Source organism: Bradysia coprophila (genome assembly GCF_014529535.1).
Source record: "Bradysia coprophila strain Holo2 chromosome IV unlocalized genomic scaffold, BU_Bcop_v1 contig_5, whole genome shotgun sequence".
Classification (NCBI taxonomy): domain Eukaryota; kingdom Metazoa; phylum Arthropoda; class Insecta; order Diptera; family Sciaridae; genus Bradysia; species Bradysia coprophila.
In genome coordinates, this window is record NW_023503374.1 from 5,943,476 (window position 1) to 5,963,469 (window position 19,994).

The 19,994-nt window shown below is 33.5% G+C and overlaps 1 protein-coding gene and 1 long non-coding RNA gene across 2 annotated transcripts in view; one reads left to right on the top strand and one right to left on the bottom strand.

The window, feature by feature from the left end:
- LOC119071883 overlaps positions 1–19,994 on the top strand; it is a 148,760-nt gene that overhangs the window by 7,947 nt on the left and 120,819 nt on the right. The gene's annotated exons all lie outside the window — the stretch shown is intronic.
- LOC119071982 lies at positions 216–19,955 on the bottom strand. Its single transcript, XR_005086758.1, has 3 exons — positions 19,945–19,955; positions 2,584–2,593; positions 216–356 (listed from the first exon to the last, which is right to left on the bottom strand). It is a non-coding gene; the product is annotated as an uncharacterized LOC119071982 (long non-coding RNA).

Genomic DNA, 19,994 nt, shown 5'->3' on the forward strand with positions numbered 1-19,994 from the left:
GTCTGAGTGCTCTTCTCGGTGCTCTTGGTCTTTTTGTCTTTGCAATATGACAAAGGGCAATGAATTGCATTGTAATAAACAAGCTAATTGTGTCCCATTCGCAATATTATTGATTAAAAACAATATTATTATGTAGACGTTCCCGTTTGAAGGAAAAAGGATGTCTCAGAAATACTTGTAGTCTGGGGGTTACTGAAAAAACTGTGTCCAAAGAAAACGCCATACTGTACACGTGAATGAATTTGATACCTCGTATCACGATGAGTAAAAGTACATCGGGCTAACGCCCTTGGATACTTTACCTCATCTGGATATGAGACATCAAATTCCTTCACTGGTACAGTAATCTACTATTTCTCCAAAATTAGTACAGAAAAAAGCTCGATAGACATTATTCACTTAGTTCCAAATAATTAGATTTTCTACCGAGAAAGGTGGTAAAATAAAGAAATGAGCTCAAAATCTAAGGATTTTGTATGAAAATACGATTTTCCCACACATTTAAATTTTGTTTTCTTCATTTTTATTCAGATAATCAAGATATACGTTCCCCAGTTAGAATATATGCAAAAAATAACTTAAAGTGACTGATTTACGTCGAAAACACAGGTATTTCAACTTTTTTTTCGGCTTATCCTGTATTTTCCACAAACTTTTTGTATTCGGCAATGTTGTTCAGCATTCAAAAATCTATGTTTCTTTCGAAGAAACCAACTTTTTATCTTTTCGGGCTCTCTTGACATTCAACGAAAAGTGTGAAAACACACGGTTTTTGGACTTTGAGCCGCCGCCAAAGTTATTGCACAGGAACCCAGCCTGGCACCCAAACTTTTCTTCACCAGGGTGCTAACCTCTACCGAAAAACACTTTAACATGCTCAGGACCCCTCTTTGGACACAGCTTTTTCAGTGGCCCCTGCATTTATTGATGGAACAGCAATCTTTCGAATATGTTTAAAATTAACTGAGGTCGCCTGTCTAAAGAACCTTTGAAATCTACTACTTCATAAATTCAATAAAGCTTCCAATTAATCAATAAGATTTAATGACATAAACATACATCGTCGGTAAAATGTATATATAACAGTTATAAGTATCCACTTAACATAAGATAAGAGCTAACCATCCAACTAACCAAAGCACTTACCAACCAATTAACTCGTAAGAATCATCGACCCATAAATAATGCATAATGTAAACGTGCACAATACCACCGTTGGCATTTAAAACGCATCTGCATATTTCATTCACTGTTTAAATGTCTTTAAACTCCATTTTTCAAGCCTTAAATCATGTGCAATCGTTGTAACCGCAAATTGTAGGTAGATAGTGGAAACCGCACCGCACACAAAAAGAACGAAAACCCTTTTTTCGGTTTTGTTTCATTTTTCTTTTTAGAATTTGAAAATTTTTCAGCAAATTTACATTCAAACAATTTGATATTCACAACACGATTGAATCGAACTCGATTTGTGGATTGTTATACACCATTCAAAAGGGCAAACTTACATTATACGAAAAACAATTTAGCAACTTTTCACTGCTTTGTATTCATGAAATTTTATAGAACTCATTGAAAATCGTATAGCCTCAGCCCGATAAAGACAATTGAATTTTCCCGAAACGGTCGATTTTTCTTCGCTATTTTAAGAGTAAACTAAAATATATCCTATGTATGTGACTGAAGGAGAAAATATGCTAATGGCACACTCTGAATAGTGGTTGTATGTGTCTGGTATAGTGTAGTTCATGAGCTTGGAAGGGTAAATGCAGAATTTGAGTTCCTTTTACGGTTTTAGAAATTATTTCCCAAAATAGTGAACCGTTATTTGGTTATATTAGTTTAAATTGGTCTGCATAATTTACTGCACACACATGGTAACATATTCCGTAGAATAGACCCCAAACGTTTATAATAGAATCGTTTATAACGTTTTATGGAAAATCGAAGCTATAAAATAATCGATGCAACAAATATTCACATGTAATGTACGTATTATGGAAATCATGATGACATACATGCATTAGGGAATTATGAATGTTTAATGTGCGAAAAACTTTGAATTTATAACAGAGTGAATCAGGTGAGCAAAATTTCCACCGAACTTATGGTTTATATGTACGATAAAATTAGGAAAATTCAGAGCAGATGCTGCTGTCTTTGTATGTGTGGTATAGAGCATAATCTGTTTGAAATTTAAATATTAGAATGTGAAACAGTATACCAAAGCGGATCTAACATAGACTGATTTGTACGTATCATACATGGGACGAGAACTTGCAAATATTGTCTCAAAGAAATTTTTTATTTTCAAGTAAAATTTGTCAAAGTTTAAACACTGAGAGGAGTGTGGGCCGAAAATATATAAGTGAAGAGACTTGAATCGCAAGCAAATATCACAATAAAATACCACTTTCATCAGTTGTTGTATTTTTTGTTCATTTTATTTGTTGACACAAATTTGTTGTGAATTGATTGGCTTAGATCAGATGAAAAGTGAAAGAAATGTTTTTCCTGTACATTTCTGATTTTATTGTGTCATCGCAGCTTTTAAGATAATCTTTTTTGAATCAATTTAGAAACAAAAAGGAATCTGCTAGATAACTAATACGCACCCATCTAAAATCTGGACAGGCAGGATTTACCTTGGCGTGCCGCCCATTTTTAGCTCAAATTTGTCCAACGCCACCGCCGCCGATAAAATTTGATCAACGCCACCGCCAACCGTCACGCCGAAAAATTTACATATAAATCCATATCTTTCAAAATTCAACCTTTTTTAAGATTGTGTGTACTTATTATCTTATCTCTTTAAGTTTTGATATCTTTTATTAATTTAGGATTCCTCAAATAGTTGCTCCTGACAAACCTTAGATCTTACGAGGGATTCTTTTGAAAAACAGCCTACCGAAATCGGACGCATTTTCTATTTGAATTTTTTATATTTGCCTTGAAAGGACTTCGACCCTAGAAGCCAAAACCATTTTCAAAAAAAATTTTGATCACCTTTCACCAGCCATACAAGGTTCGAAGAAGTTTTTTTTGAAAGTGGTTTTGGCAACTAGGGTTGAAGTCCTTTCTAGGCAAAAGATCCCTAAGGTTGTGTACACTAGTCTCAGGTGCCACACCACAAACACATAAGGGCCGATTGATCTGTCCTTACTATCAGGTTGAAGTGGCTTGTTATTGCCCCAAAATTCTTCTTATTTCCGATATTGTAAGCTTTAGGAGCGCTTCGCTCCAGGATCTCGACACAATTGGGTGTATTCGTACCTCCTTGATCAGCGCACCGACGACGATTTTTTTAAAACCGGCATCTTTAATCAGACAAGTTTCAGAAAAGGCTAGTCATCTGTTATCGATAATGATGAACAAAATAAGTGGCGATTTCTGGATGGTATTCGTTTTTATAGCAAAATGTTAGTTAGATTTAATGAAGTAAAAGACTTTGTATCAAACACTAGATGATATTGTGAACGACAGATGTAAAACATTTATTGACCGCATCTTCACATGTTTGCCATTTCCAAAACGTTATTTGGTTTCGTTTAAGTCGATTAATTCGCTTTTCTATTTTACTGAAGCGACATATCGCCTGGTAAACGTAATTAAATTCTGGCAATCGATTTCTGAAAAATTAACTTTCGACATTTAATCATGATGAGATTGCAGATGTTTCTTTTTAATTTATAATAATGCTCATAATCATAGAAGATTCAAATGACTTTTCTACTGTATGACTCTCTACCTAAGAGTCTTGAGCTAACAAAGCTATTACGTTGTAATTTCCGAGTCTAGACAGTAGCTACTCTTACATCTGAGGCAAGAATATAACCAATATTTCAGGAGATTGATGCAAAATCTTTCGCATCATTTGTTTTAACAAAAAATTTGCTATTTAAAGCGTAAACATTATTTTCCTAATTTCGCTGATTTTGATCCTCCAACCATAATGTACCAGGAGTCGAATACCGGTGACTGTGTCTCTACACTCAACTAATCCATACTTGAACATGAACCAATACACCTTTGTTTTGTTTACAAATTTGTCTGCGGTTGATTTTTGAACCTTTTGAACTTACGCACTCAATCGAGTAGTGTAAATCAGACAAGCTTAACCACTACGCTATTGTTAATTGCCCCATTGAAAATTTAAATTTGACTAAATTAGCAGCGAAAAAAATGTTTTAGTCCCATTTTCCATCTGTTTATGACCTCATTTTCAGCGATAGCAAATTTGTGCAATGAATTTAATTTATCAAATAAAATATCACACAAATTAGCCTACACAATAATTATATAATTCCAGAAAATTCACAAACCACACTCACTTCTGTCTACTACAATATATATAAACAGGGCACACAAATTCTCCTCACAGTTTGCGCTTTTTAATTTTCCAGTAAATAAAGAGAAACAATCGTTGGCGTTCGTAATGGCTATTAACCACCCTGTAATAACTTCAATAAATGGTTTATGGTTTCTATACGTAACGAAATTCGTTCAAAGGAAAATTATGTCGTGTTGTTAATTTTTCGTTATGTCATACTATATACGTACATAATATATACAAAACACACACAAAAAAAGTTATGAATAACTTAGAAAATGTCATTTGCATTTTTAAATTACCAATCATTTTATGATGAGTGGTGATTTAGAAATGAAAATTGTAAAGGAGGGTTCGAGTGTATGACATATAAAACGGGGCTACAATAAATAACATGCTAACCAACATACACGACACAATGTTAGCCGGTCAGGCTTCCAAAAATAATGTATTCAATTGTGAAATAACTCGACTCGACGCTTCGAAAATTATCGTTTTCCTTAAATATTTAATGGTGAAAGTAGTAAACAATTTTTATTTACAAAATAAGTGGAATGAGAGAGAGAGAGAGGGAGGGGAAAAACAGCGTAAATTCCTTCAGACTTCTTCAGTCTAAATCATTTGAAACGTAAAATCAATGAAATCAATTAAATTCGTTAATAAAATGTCGACCGTTTACTTTGAATCGGTATAGCAAATATTTTAAGGCGAGCAAAATAGACGAGGAAAAAAAGCACTTTCAGCCGAATGCCATTCCGACAAAAAAGGTACTCAAAATTCCATTTTTATTTTTTTTTAGCTTTACGCTTTATGTAATTTTAGGGACAGCCCTTATTCGCTGCTGTTTTTTTGTAAGTATATATACGCGAGTCGTATTCGTCATCAATCAATCAATAATGAATAATGTGGATTAGGATGAGTTTTGGTCGTTTCATTTTACGGTTATTGCATTTTATAGCTAAAAAGATTTTTTTCCATGGATTGAAAAAAAGGTTTTTTTTATAGTTTGAGGTTGCCATTTTATATATTTTGGTTTTATCTGCAACCGAGGACTTTTTTCCCTGGATTTAGATTTAATGAACATTATGGCTTACGTGCTAGCACAGCATAAAATTTTTCGAAATTTTAATAATTGAATGTAGAGTTAACATCTTAAGTCCAGTTTTTATAACTTTGTATGGCCCGCTGATGATTTAATGGTTTATTTATGCAAACGGAATGATAAATGTTTTTTAGTCACTAATATGTAATGGTCACACGAGACCGCAGATAATATTAAAGAATTTCATAGGGGAAAAATAAATGTAAATGGCAAGTGTGACTTCTCTTTACACAAAGTACCTATTTCTAGTGTTTGATGCAAAATATTTTACTCAACACAGTATTTCGTTAGGAAGATAAATAGGATAAATATTTCATGCTGCCCTTTTTCTCCAATAGCGAAAGAGTTTTAGTGAATAGACGTTTTAAATAAATTATTTAGAATAGGATGGGCATTTAATTAACAAATCTGTTACTTCAACAGATTCATTAAAAATCTGGTCCGTCATTAGTTTGAACATATATTTAGTTATTCTTATATTCAGAATCAACTAGTCATAGTTACGCGTTTATTTATGTTGCTTTTGCTGATAACAGATCCATTATTGCTTGATATACAGTTAAGTGAGATGATGCTAATTTAAATTTCGCCAATACACACTCAGTTGATAAAAATATGAAAAAAAAAATGATGACCTAAAAAGAGACTATCACATCCAGATGCACTTTCACGCTATCACATCCTTTAATCTTTTATAAACGGCAGATGTATCGCCACATATTAAGTCTGGTACTTCTTTGTTTAAAGTACCGCATAGTTTTTGACTTCTTTAGTTCCACTATACGTTTTGCTATGTAGAAAAACCCCAGGTGCAAATTATCCGTCATTTACACTCTGTTACTGGGGGTATTTAGAATTATTCAGAAGTATTCACTGTCTTGCTTCAACTTCAACCAAGTCAAAAACTCAGGCTGCACATCAACATTATAGATCAGGTCAGGCTTGGGTCGCACATCAACAAAATCAAAATTCACGCTTAAGTCTTTACATCCTTCAGTATGTCAGTCGTAAGAAACGAAATAGTGCATAAGTTACAGAGACAATCACAATCACCAAAAAGAGTTGGCTCTCATTCAACTTCCGGAAAAGTGTTTATTTGCTTACATTTACGGCCAACCTACGGCTCTAACTCTGTAAAGGCCAACACACACTAGCATCTGTTGACAGTTGGAAACAATAGAAATATCGTATTTCCGATGACACAAGATGCTAGTGTGTGTTGGCCTTAACTGTGTAATATGTTACAAATTACGTTAAAACCATGTACAAATGACTGCCAGTTAATAGTACATTACTATACCAGTGAAGTAATTTGATATCTCGTATCCAGATGAGTAAAAGTATCCGAGGGCTTCAGCCCGAGGTACTTTTACTCATCGTGATACGATATATCAAATTATTTCACGTGTAAAGTATGACATTTTACTTTACGAGCGAGGGAAAGGGTCTTCACTAGTGAGGGAAAGGCCACATTACCTCACTAGTAAAGTAAAATAGGTTTTCAGAATATGTTTGTCCAAAAACAACACAGTGCGTGACAACAAAGTGAAATAATAACTTTGACTGAAATAAATTTTTGTGTCATATTTTTTACGAATTTTTTTTTTATTTTGTTAAAAAGCACATCACAGTTTGTTTGTTTTTTTACTGCAGTGTCGTAAAACTTTTTTTATCGTTTCAAATATGCAAAAATTCTGTCACATCAAAAACTACAGTGTTATCAGTGGACTATCCGAATTTTTTTCCCCTTTTCCCTTTCTCGCTCCTCTTATTCACCCTTTTTCCACTCTCTCTTTCTCTATTACAAAAGTTTGCTTAAGCTTTTGCATACTATAAATTTCGCTTCGAACATACAGTGAATTTGTATACGCTATACACATTAAAACTTATTAACAAGCAAACAAAGACATATTTGTTTTTACTAATTGCTAATTACCGTCTGCACGAAATTTCCATCGCTTTTTCTTCTTTTGAAAATTTTCCTTCATTTTATATTGAAACATATTCTACCTCCATTTTCTGGTTATGTATGCTGAATAATGTGGCAGATATATTTATGTGAATTCTGTTATGCCTAAAGTATATATACCTATATGAATGTTCAATGTTCGGTTATCGCATAGACAAGTAGTGTTTTAAGTGAAAAATATTGTTCGGAGTAACATTTCAAGTGTAATAAACTCTGAGCAAATGAAATCATTCCGCACACGACCAACGCAATATGATAAATGTATTATGGACAATATAAGCCAATGACACTAAGCATATGGTGTATATACCTTTATGCCGCTCCACTCATCATGTATAAATGTATAGAGTTGCGGTACATTTGTTGTATAACATTAAAATATATATAACAACAGAATATATGAGAATGGAGAAGTGGAGGTAGAGATTTAAGAAAATGGAAGTTGGGAAACTTTACACTGCAAGATCAAGAAAAAGAAAAAAAATGCTTTCGATGAAGGATGACAGCAAAATAGAAAAGTTTCAATTCTTGAAGAAATTTAAGGGCACCAAAGAAGGCAAAAATTGCATCTATGAGATGGGAACCTACGACCATTTGCAGACAATTTTTGCCAACAGTTTTGCAGGCGGAGATTGTATCAATTTACGAAAAAAGAAACTTTTTGACAGTCGCAATGGAAGAAGTTCAAATTGAATTGTGGATTTAATGGGAAACACTCTATTTGGTTAACTTTCACTGTGAGCTGTGATGAGGTATAATCTTTGGTAGGTTACATGCAGATTGCCTTAACGTTACTTGTCTTTAAACATTATTCACCTAGCCGTGTATCAGGTAGATTTGCTCAATAATTCGATACGATTTATTCGGATCACTGCTAAAGCTGAACTGAACACACATTGTCAATTCTTTTTAAAGTGTATTGCTCTTAGTTCGCTCCTTTGTTAGTCGATTTTACACTCAGCATTCTGCTAAAATAAAAATCGTAAATGCTCTCAAAGCATGTACAAATTGATGCAAGGGATTCTTTTGAAAAACAGCGAACCGAAATCGGACGCATTTTCCAAAGAAATTTTTTATATGTGTCCAGAAAGGTATTCGAACCAAGACGCTTTCCAAAACAACTCTCAGAAAAATTCTTCCAAGCTTGTGTGGCTAGTGTGAGGTGATCAAAAACTGAAAACATGCACTTTTCTTTCTGAAATTTCTCCAGTTACGTGAGCCGTACAGGGGTGTTATTAGAAAGGTAATTACATGTACTTCCGGGGCAAATAAGGTCTTATTGGGTTTTGAATTCATCCACACTGAAGTTTTTAACCGAAACAAAAACTGAAAAATTAACACTTTCCTTACAGACATTTCTCGAGGTAATAGGCATACAAAGGTAATTGCACGCACTTTCGGGACAAGTAGGGTCTTATCGGAGTTTGGAAGCATCTACGATGAAATTTGAGAAGTTGACATGGTAAAGTGCTCGTATTTCATCTGAGACGATAAAAAACTTCCGTAAGACTCAATTGCCCTGAAACAACATAAAATTACCTTCGCAATGACACTCGACATGGCCATGTACCTTGCGTGTACCTCGAGAAATTTTTGTAGGAAAAGTGTGAGCTTTCAGTCTTTTTTCGGTTAAAAACTTCAAAAGCATATATCTCAGTGTAGATGAATTTTAAACATAATAAGACCCTATTTACCCGAACGTACGTGTAATTTCTTTTCTAATGACACCACACACGACCCTGTACGGCTCGCGTAACTGGAGAAATTTTTGTTAGAAAGGTGCATGTTTTCGGGTTTTGATCATCTCATGAGGTGATCAAAAACCGAAAATATGAACATTATTTTGAAAGTAGTTTTAGCTTCTAGGGTCGAATACCTTTCTGGTCACATATAAAAAATTCCACTGGAAAATGCGTCCGATTTCGGTTCGCTGTTTTCCAAAAGAATCCCTCTGCGAATGGCATATGCAATGGGAAAGCACTAAAACTTTTGTATTTTCTACTTCAACCGTCATTCATATGAATTTGTACATTTCGAGAATAGATGTACATATTTGCGAGTTGTATTTTCAAAACAGTGAGAACACGATCGGTAATCAGAACAGAAAATATTTGAAAAATTTGAAACTTAATACCATGTCTGTCTCTTCGATCCATAGAGCTCATCAAACATTTTTCACTATGCTGATAGCTCCGTCTGGAAATAGATATTATTCTGAAAGAATATTCATCGTTTCAGTCAACGGAGCCAACAAAAACACAATTAATGGCCAGGTTATTGATCCGGTGTAGTACTTGGAATCTTGGTATCATTTTCGGAAAAATCAAATAACAAATTTCTCTGAACCGATGTCGAGCCTGGATTTTCTTGCAAAAATCCAGGTCCTGAACTAGCCCATTGTTCCAACAGTCGCTATGAATGTTCAGAGCTGAGAGCAGTTACATGACGAATAAAAAAACAAACAGCATTTCATTTATTGTTTACCTCTTCAAATTGAAGTGGTACTATGTTTACAATTCGTGAAGTTAACGTCTAAAAGGAGACGTAAAGTAAAACTACTGTGCTTTTAAAAAATTTCATTTCGTATACGCTAAATGTATGCACACTAATTTCATAAGTAGCTTCTTGTGTACATGAAATTAAAATTATTTACGAGCATTCGTCTATAGACGCATAGAATGTGTACGAATATAACTGAGCACAAACAAATTTTCAGTTACCTAAATGGTGTGTATAGTAAAGTTTTTTGTTTTCAGTATAGTTTAAAGTTGAAATCGTATGCACATAAAATTATATTACCTTCATATTATTTATAACATTTATAATACCAATTTCAAAAATATATACGCAGAGAAAATCATTATTTTTCCCGACTGGAAAGTTTCGGAAAATTTATTCTCCACATTTTTTTTTGGTGTGTGTGTGCACGTTCATTCTGAGTTCATAATATAGGTTTTTGTTTGCCAGCATGCACGGGCAATGTATTTTTTGGGAGGGTAGATTGTTTTTAAAACGTCGGACTATGCAAGTTAATACTGGGTTTGGAAGCGTATTACGTTGGTCATGTTTTTGCTATTAGCAAAATAAATACATTCAATGGTCAGTAAACACATACGTCCCGTTTTACAGCATAATACCGAGAGAAAGAGCATAACGCTGGACATGGGAAAAGTTTCATCTAATTGATGCCTTTTTTTGTTGTCCTCTCTGACTTGTCAAATATGTTAATTTTTAATGAACAATTTTTCAACAATGAAACGAGCCGCATTTAAAGTGTGTATTCCTTGTTTCGTCCGTCTTTTGTGCGGCATTACGGTCGGAGAAATGCTCAAGTGTGTAGGAGTGAATTGTACCCATTGTGCGGTTTTTAATGAAAGTGGATTTTTTTTTATTAAAATATAGGAGTGTCACAGATTCAAAGGAAACGGCGCGGTGAAACGTACACATCTAGGACGACCCGTACTTTTAATTTTTCATCACTTCTTTTGATTCAAGGATTAACAAATGTTTTACTTCATTAGTTTCAACATGAAGTTTACTATAAAATACCTCAGTATAGTGTTAGCTGTTCCCTTAATATTTTCGTTATCCCTGTAGATAACAGATGACAAAGTTGACTGTAACAGCTATCAAGCTTTTTTTCAAATTTTTCTTAAACGTTCTATTGTCTTCTACTACCATTAAAAAAGTGGTTTTGGTATCGCTTCTTTTCAAATAAATTCCAATAATACAACCATGCCACCAAATCAATTAAAATGTAAAGATTAAAAGTTTCACTACGATACTTTTCTCAGCTACTGCAGCTACTCTACTACTCTATTGTTTCAATATTTTGTTAAAATTGACGAACCCGTCAAATCGTTAGTTACTCAGACATTTTATTGTGGCCTTGGATCCAGCTACAGTCAAAACTGTTGGCTGTAAAAGTCTGTTCGTGTGTGGTGTTCCAACGTATATTTAAGCCAGACTTCAGCTGGATGGACTTGTTTCATAACGTGAACATCGTTTCGATTCCCGTTCCGATTACGTTGCACCTTTTGCGATTGATGTTTAAGTATTCCTTGTGGTTTACAATCAAATAGATTAGCAGAAAATTTCTCTGTTGATTTATTTGTTGAACTGCAAGTAAAGCCGAAACTAAAAGACGTTGCCAAATTGCAACGTGATAGCCTTCAAATGGCCCAATTATTAATTTAAGGCAAAAAAAAATAAGTTTTCTAGTTGATTGTCATCACCCTTCATCGTTCGAACCGCTCGGTAAACGTTACACCCTTTCATTTTTTGTGTCTGACATTGTGTTTCATCGAGTCACTGCTGATTTTGCTTATTGAAGCATCAAAAAAAACTTACCCGCTGAACTCCATGATAAAAACGGTACAAACATAAAACTAAGCACTTTAGCCTCAATGCTTCCTACATGTTCATTATGAAAGATTTAAGATGTAACAACATTTTGCGTTTATGGTAATTATGATGCTTTCCATATCGCATCGCTTCTGTAATTTAAAATTCAAGGATATAATACCGCCGACCATCCATTTCCAATTTACTATTTTTAATGAAATTAATTTAAATATGTAAAGCATTTTCTTCGAATCCCCTGCTGTGTGCTGACGATAAAAATATGAATTCTGAATGGTATAACATGGTTTCTTTCCACCAACAATATTTTCGCCGCAACACCAATGGTGGCATTACATCTCACACACAACATCTCTCTGCAGTACAAAAAGCTTTTAGAAACATTTAAAAAGCACACACTCTTGAAATCTCAAAAACTCAAATAATAAAGTACTTAAGAGATGTCAATAAATTCAATTTAAAGCATCCCCAGGTGTCATTTTTATTTATTATTTTGTTTGCACATTATTGAAAGTTGAAAATGTAATATATATACGTTTACGAAAAGCAAACGAATAATCTTTTTTTGTTGTACTGTTCAATATAGACATGTATTATAACGGCAAAGAATGAGTCTGGAAACCATACATGTACAAAGAGTATTATTGTCCCATAAACGAAAATTTATGGCAATAAAAGGAAATTCATTTCGCCTCATACTCCACTCCAAATACAAATATTTACCAAAGTAACAAAAAAAAACCGAAAGAATAAAAACAATTTTTCCCTAAAAGACGATTTTTTACCATTGAAGAAAAGATTTATATAATGTAGCATGGCGGCGGCGTGTGTATGAACAGCAAGTGCTAAAGTTTCCACGATTAATGTCATGAATGGTGTAATGCTTAAAGAGTATCTAAGAATATTTTTCCGAAACTGGTTCTTCTACGTAAATTATGCGATCATCAAATATGCATCAATTGCGATGAACATTTTTGGAGATGTGGGAAACCATGAACACCAGTTTCATATTGCGGTGGTGATATGGTGCGGTAGCAGGAACGTCTGTGAAGAAAATTAATAGGGAAAATCCACATACATTAACATAACGTTTTGCCGAATGCGTTGAAATATTTAGACACTGAACAGGTTTTGAAATCGTGTGTAATATACGCGGGGCTGGGGGAGAAGAATGTGGTACACTTTCAACGGTTTCGTTTAACCGTCAGTTATGCTGAGTGTTTGAAAGGCAATCTACCCAGTAACATCAAATTACAGAGGTTCGAGTATCTTCCAAAACAATTGTTTTAACTTTCACAGTCTTTTAGTGCTAAGAAATATTTTTTGTATGCTTGAAAAAGCCACCCCGTATATGACTGGAAATAACGTTTTATTGCATTGCACTTTGCGTGTTCAGTAAGCATTAGGCACTCATTTTATCAGTACAACAAACAGATCAGGAAAAGAATGGTTGCAGTGCAGAATAGAGCAACAAGTAGCTATGATTGAATGAATTGTTCATATCATCGATAAATCATTCTCAATAGAATTGTTCCATTATTCGAACGTTTTTATCAATTGTCGATTGAAAATAAATTGGTGGGTTATTGTTACTGGTTTACCTGTTAAATCAATTAGTTTTTCTGAAAACGTCAGACACGGAAGGTGGAGGTCCCTCACAAGGTGCCATGGCTTTATACCTTATCGCTATTCGTTTGGGAATAAGTGAGTCAGGGAGGAATAGTATCATAAAGTGCAGTTCTTTTTGCTTCAGCTGAATCTACAACCTGGTCTACACACATGTATACATGTCATAAATCGGAAAACCAAAGGTTAATAGTTGAATTCATCTCTTCTTCAAAAAGCATATTCAAAACAAATGAAGTAAAAGATTTCTGAAATCGATATTTGAAAATCTTCGATCATGGTTTGAATAGTACAACTATTAATATATCACAGACGGCAATGTGACCTTGAATGTGACAGGTTAAACATCAAATTAAAAAGATTGTGAAACATTAGACTGATTCTGAAATTTAACGGAACTATCTACCTACCGACTACTTCACGATTGTCTATTGTTCCATAATAATAATATTTTCAAAATGATAACTAAAAATAATTTTTACAGTGAATGAAATCCATAAATTCTAATGCACATACACTTACTACATTCATCTAAACAAAACCATTTTTGTTTTTTTTTAAAACAAAATCTAAACGAGTCATTTCAACTTCATAATGACAAACATTTATTACGTTAATTTTAACTGTGTTTGTTACCAAACAGCCGATTTTATTATATATTTTTTCGCTCTCTACTGCTGGATGGTTCTTATAAATTACTTCAATATACCCAGAGCCATATTGTACACAATAAAATGAATTATAGCGTTAAATTCAAGTCATAAATTACTCTTACAGTTCGCTTTAGTGTATATTCAAACAAAAAAAGCTTTGTTGTGCCGAGTGCGGGCATAGTTACGCCTAGAGCTTTTGTAAGGATAAAAGGGAAAAGAAATGTCGTCCTTTTATTCGGTATTATAATTTTCTAAATATTGACAATTGCGTGACTGGAAAGCTATATTAGTTTTATTGTGGTTTTTTTTCTCTGTTATGTTATAATAGTTAATACCACTTTGCTATTTAAACAAGTCGTGCTTAAAATATTAACATAAAGCGAAGCGAAAAATAACCAATCTATGTATACGTGTAGCAACTGTGGCGGCTAAAAGAAATTTAGTTGATTTGCGTATAGTATAACAGATCCGTATTATAATTGGGGCATATTATTTAGCACGTAATTATGAATGTAAATTCAGCAAAAAAATATATTTTTTTTGCAAATAATGTTAGTTTATCAAGCTATCAATGAAATGGAAATTATTTAACCAAGCGTTGTTCGGGTGGTAGGAATTTTCTCGGAATTACAATGAGGTAAATGTGGAACTTTATGTATTGATAATGATCCTGATTGTTCATGCAGCAGGAATAACTTCCACAGAATATTTATTCGTCGAAAAATCATCTTTAAAATGGTCGCAATTAAACTCTCCGGATTTGAATCATGGTTATTTAATGACCGTTCAGGTGGCGTCCGGTCTCATTACACTTTTGACACATATTCTGTAATAGTGACTGCGGTGAACATGATGAATTGAAATAATTTGTTTCTCACAGCAATTTTTATCCAATTATTGCAAATATCAATTTAGTGTAACCAAAATGAGCCTAAGACCGATACAAGGGGGAAACTACACGAGCAAATCTTGTCTCACCTAATTCTATTGGCGTATACTATTTTCTTCTTCTTTTTGTATGGTTTCTTGGTTATGTAGAAGGATTTGTAATAAATTTTTTCCTTTATTTTCTTCTTTTGGACACCAATCACCTCACACTCAGATTGTCCATACTGTTCGTATTCTCAAAAATAAATTCTCACCTTCGCTTCAGTTCGAATCTACTACTTGAATTGACCCCTTTATTTGTTGTTATTTATTTGTAGTTAGGTAGGGTCTGTCGTCGATATGGATAGGAGATTCAATTTTTATCGAAGTCCCAGCAGGACTAACAGGTCGAATTTTTGAATTTTGGACAAGTCGATAGACATGTCAACGATAATTTTATTGTTCAATTACAATTTCATTTGACACAAATTACTTCATTTGGCACCATTTTGTCCAGCGATGTGTGACAGACGAATCATAGTGTGACGATAGTGGACCCTTGTTAAGGCTCTCTAGGGATCAAACCATGGACTTATGAGAAACTAAAAGTTTCAGTGAGCACCGGTCTATAATGTTGTAATGACACACATGTATCGATTGCACGATAATACTTGGATAGACAGACACGATAGTACTAGCCATTACTGTGAAAGATCGATTCCATTCGTGCATATATTTGTAAAATCAATGATTGTATCGTCCACATTTACAATGAATAATCGAAAACGTATGTCACGTAGATCCGAAACCTGTAGCGTGATTAGTCAATTTATTCACTTTGTAAATCAGATTTCCGATAATGAACTCCAAATTATTCAATACCTCATTTGGTGTAGTTTATCGAATGAACAAAAATTAAAAATTTATTTCGAAAATTAGATCAAACAATTCGACAAAACAAGTTCATGATTTTTCATGCATGCTCTCTTTTCAGTTACATTTTATTCGAATCATTCCATATTTCCCGAGCGATGGCAGAAAAAAAAAACGCCAACAAACCCAACAAACATTTTGTTTATTGCGGACTTTTTTATTACACTACATTGTGACCGGAATTTATAAACAGAGAGAGGGAAATTATTTGCATGAAAATTTCTAAATTTCGTCCGGACAAAACTTTGTACTTTATTATAATATAGGCGAATCGGAGGATATACACAACGTTTATACAAAATAAACCAAATTATTTTGATTTGAATTCTTTTTCTTTGAACAATCAGCAAAAAAAACAATGCCATTTTCTGCTCTTCCTACTTCTTATTCTTCTTCCTCCTTCGTTTTATTTTTTTTTTGCCTACTTCTTTCTTGGTGAATTACATTAATTTGGTAGAATGAACTTCTCTATTTCAGCGAAATTTATATGTAATTGGAAAAGCTTATTTAATTAATCCCATTTCCAGCATATCTTTAAAATATTTTCCGTTTTCATATCTCCTCCGAGATTATCCATTCCTCTCCATCCATATAATATAAAATTCAAAGTTGAACTCCTTTTAAAACTTACTTATATATATCGGATAATATTATACACATAACGGTGGAATATTTTCAAACATAACTTTGCCCATTATGCAGTAAATATTATATTCTGTTTTATCCAAATTATGTGTACTTAACCTAACTCAAGCTATACTCATGTATACATTGTTATCCATTATTGTGCAGTATTATTATGCTGGGAACAAGTAACAAATCGATACAATAAAGTAATGTCATGACTGTTACGAGATCTGTAAACTGATCGTTAGTATAAACACAAAAAATATGAGATTTTGTCGAATTTGTTAATATGATAGGCACACCTTTGAAGTGTCATTACCACCAATTTTTTAAGTTAAGGATTTACATAACCAGAAAGTGACTAGCTCCATGTGATAACGTAAAAACTTCAGGTGACTTCATAACCTTTGAGCACAAAGGGTCTCTGATATGAGTAATACCTTTCGTCTTCCAATTCTAAAACATCAACATGTTGTTTGTTGTACTAATGTCGGCCTTGGAAAGACCCGCAGATGGAGTATAGTCACTGGTTGGTGAAATTACACCCACGGGAGTTATGACCAAAAATATGGTAGGTGTTTGGGAGGTTCGCCTTTCTGCAACGTAGATGTTCGGCGGAGTGGATGGGAATTGTTGTAGATGAATTCACGCACTATAGTTTCATATACCTTCGGAATATTGAATGTATATAATATATATACGAACTCAGTGCTATTGGATTGTAAGATAGGCGATACTATAAACAAATGGAGTAACGGATTAAAAGATAATTTCCAGATATTCTTGTCGTTTGTGAAAGGTGAAAGTTTACTGCTCGTCCCTCTGATCTCTTTTGACAAAAATTATAAAAAATGAATAAAATAATTTGAAAACGAGATGGAATTCCACGAGTTGTATTGCTCTATGTGAACGGAGTTGATCTGAATGTCGTGGTTAGGAATTTAATTGGATTGGATTTGATGTGACCTGACTTGAACGCAATCATCCATTGGTTTTATTCAGACTGGTTTTAACGAATTATTTCATTCATTGACACGACATGTTTGACCCACTTTCAATATATATATATATATATATATATATATATATATATTTTAGGTCAATTTGGGTCAGGTTAAGAATCCATTGCACATTCAATAAAGCTCAAGTCGAAAAATTGGCTATCAATTTTCAATTTATTTTTAAAAAATTAACTTTTCGTTGAAAGTTTTTTTTGTGATAGTTTGGAAAGTACTCACTAACGAGAATCGTTTGTGAATGTAACAACAGTATCACTTCAAGTTTTTTTCTTTCTTCATTTTACAGAGAGTCAAGTAACTTTTTCAAACTCATCCTTCATATCGATCTTGCATCGGTTAAATGACTTCATTATATATCACGAAGTGGAGCGAAAAGAGAGACGACTTCAACTGCTATAAAGTTGGGAACAAAAAAAAATTACTTAATACATTGTGCTAACATCCCTGTTACAAATAAGCTCAATGTTGAAGAATGTAATTAAATTTTATCTCATGGTATGCGAACGTATAGGTATTCACTCAGTAACATTTAATCTAAAAAGATAATTTCTATACATGGATCAATGTGTATATATATAGTATATAATACAGAGAGTCTATCCCGTTTGCCACCCACCGCACATATCTTGTACATTCGGAAAAACAATGAATCTCTTATTTTACAACTATCATACAGCATAAAACATTTTCCTCTTTTGTTCTCGTTTGTTAAAAGAAGGAGACGAAAAAAAAAGATTAAATTCCAACAGGAACAGTGAACGGAAGTTAAGTTTAATGAAAACACCATCCCCATATATATGCTTTTTGCGCTTCACGTCTAACATGGGTTGTGTTGTGTGTAAATAAAATTTATTATGAAATTTTACAAAATTAATTTTCTCGCGAAAAATTTTCAATTTTAGATTGAAATCAACGTTTATTTTTTGTAATTATGTTCTTCCGTTCTATGGTAATAGATATTCATTGTTTTCGCCATAGTATGTCTTTTTGTGTTCATTACGAGATAAATATTTTGTTAAACTTTTGTCGTTCGCAAAAATGAAGATGAAAACGAAATTCATAAACAAGCGCACCCTTAATAGACTCAATGAAGTCCCTTGATGAATTATGTAAAAAATGTGAGAATATTAAAAAAATTTATGTTGACAAATAGTTGTTGATGCCATCAAAGGAATATACAAAGTAAAAAGGCAGTAGATTATGTTTCTGATTAAAATCCTTATTGATATATTCATATGCCAGAAAAAAAGACAGCATTGATTTCGCCATTCACATGTTCGGTTTCTACGTATTTTTCCCTTTCAACGAGCTTTATTTATGTGCATTTTTTGTGCTGATGTAGCAAACAGATTTCAATAACACAAAATCTTTAATCTTCTCTATCTCCTCAGGTCAGTTGTGTAATATAGAAACTGTAACCCTCCATGTGACAAGGTATGTTCAGAAATTTTCTGAATTTGTTAGATTTTTGTTATCGCTGTAAAACAATATGCGACCATATTCATGATAACTTTGGATGTTTGGTATACTTTTTCTCGTGAGTTATCACTTCTCTCGAGTTACCACTTCTCGTGAATTACCACTTCTCGTGAGTTTCCACTTCTCGTGAGTTACCACTTCTCGTGAGTTACCACTTCTCGTGAGTTACCACTTCTAGTGAATTACCACTTCTCGTGAGTTTCCACTTCTCGTGAGTTACCACTTCTCGTGAGTTACCACTTCTCGTGAGTTACCACTTCTAGTGAGTTACCACTTCTCGTGAGTTACCACTTCTAGTGAGCTACCACTTCTAGTGAATTACAACTTCTAGTGAATTACAACTTCTAGTGAATTACAACTTCTAGTGAATTACCACTTCTAGTGAATTACCACTTCTAGTGAATTACCACTTCTAGTGAGTTACCACTTCTAGTGAGTTACCACTTGTAGTGAGTTATCATTTCTAGTGAGTTACCACTTTGTAATGGTAATAAGTGACTACTCTTGATAAAGTTTGATATAAGACTGGTTTATTCATTAATAATAAGTAATTAATTAAGTTAGTATGGATAGAGTGTATACAAGCTCTAACTATTAAATTATGTTAGTTAGGGATCAAAAGGTGACACTACAACTTCTCATAAGTTACCACTTCTAGAAAGGTACGCCTTCTTAAGAGTTACCACTTCTCGAGAATTACTAAATGTTTGTAATACAGCAAAGGCAGTGAAATTTCAGCATGAATTTGCTTCGGCGCTTTTTCAGCTGATCCACACATACAGTTAAAGCTGTTTGTAATTGTTTATACGGTTAAGGGTGCTACACGCACGCGCTGTAAAACAGCTGAAGCAAATTCATGCTGAAAGTGAAAGCTGAAATTTGCCTCTAACTGTATTATAATTTACTGGAGATATTTCTCATCCTTTATATTTCTGCAAAGTTCTTTCGTCAAGCTAGTTTACAATTTTTACTTTTACTGAAAATGTCATTTTTTCGATGATTTTACTCTTTTTCCTTTCAGTTCCAT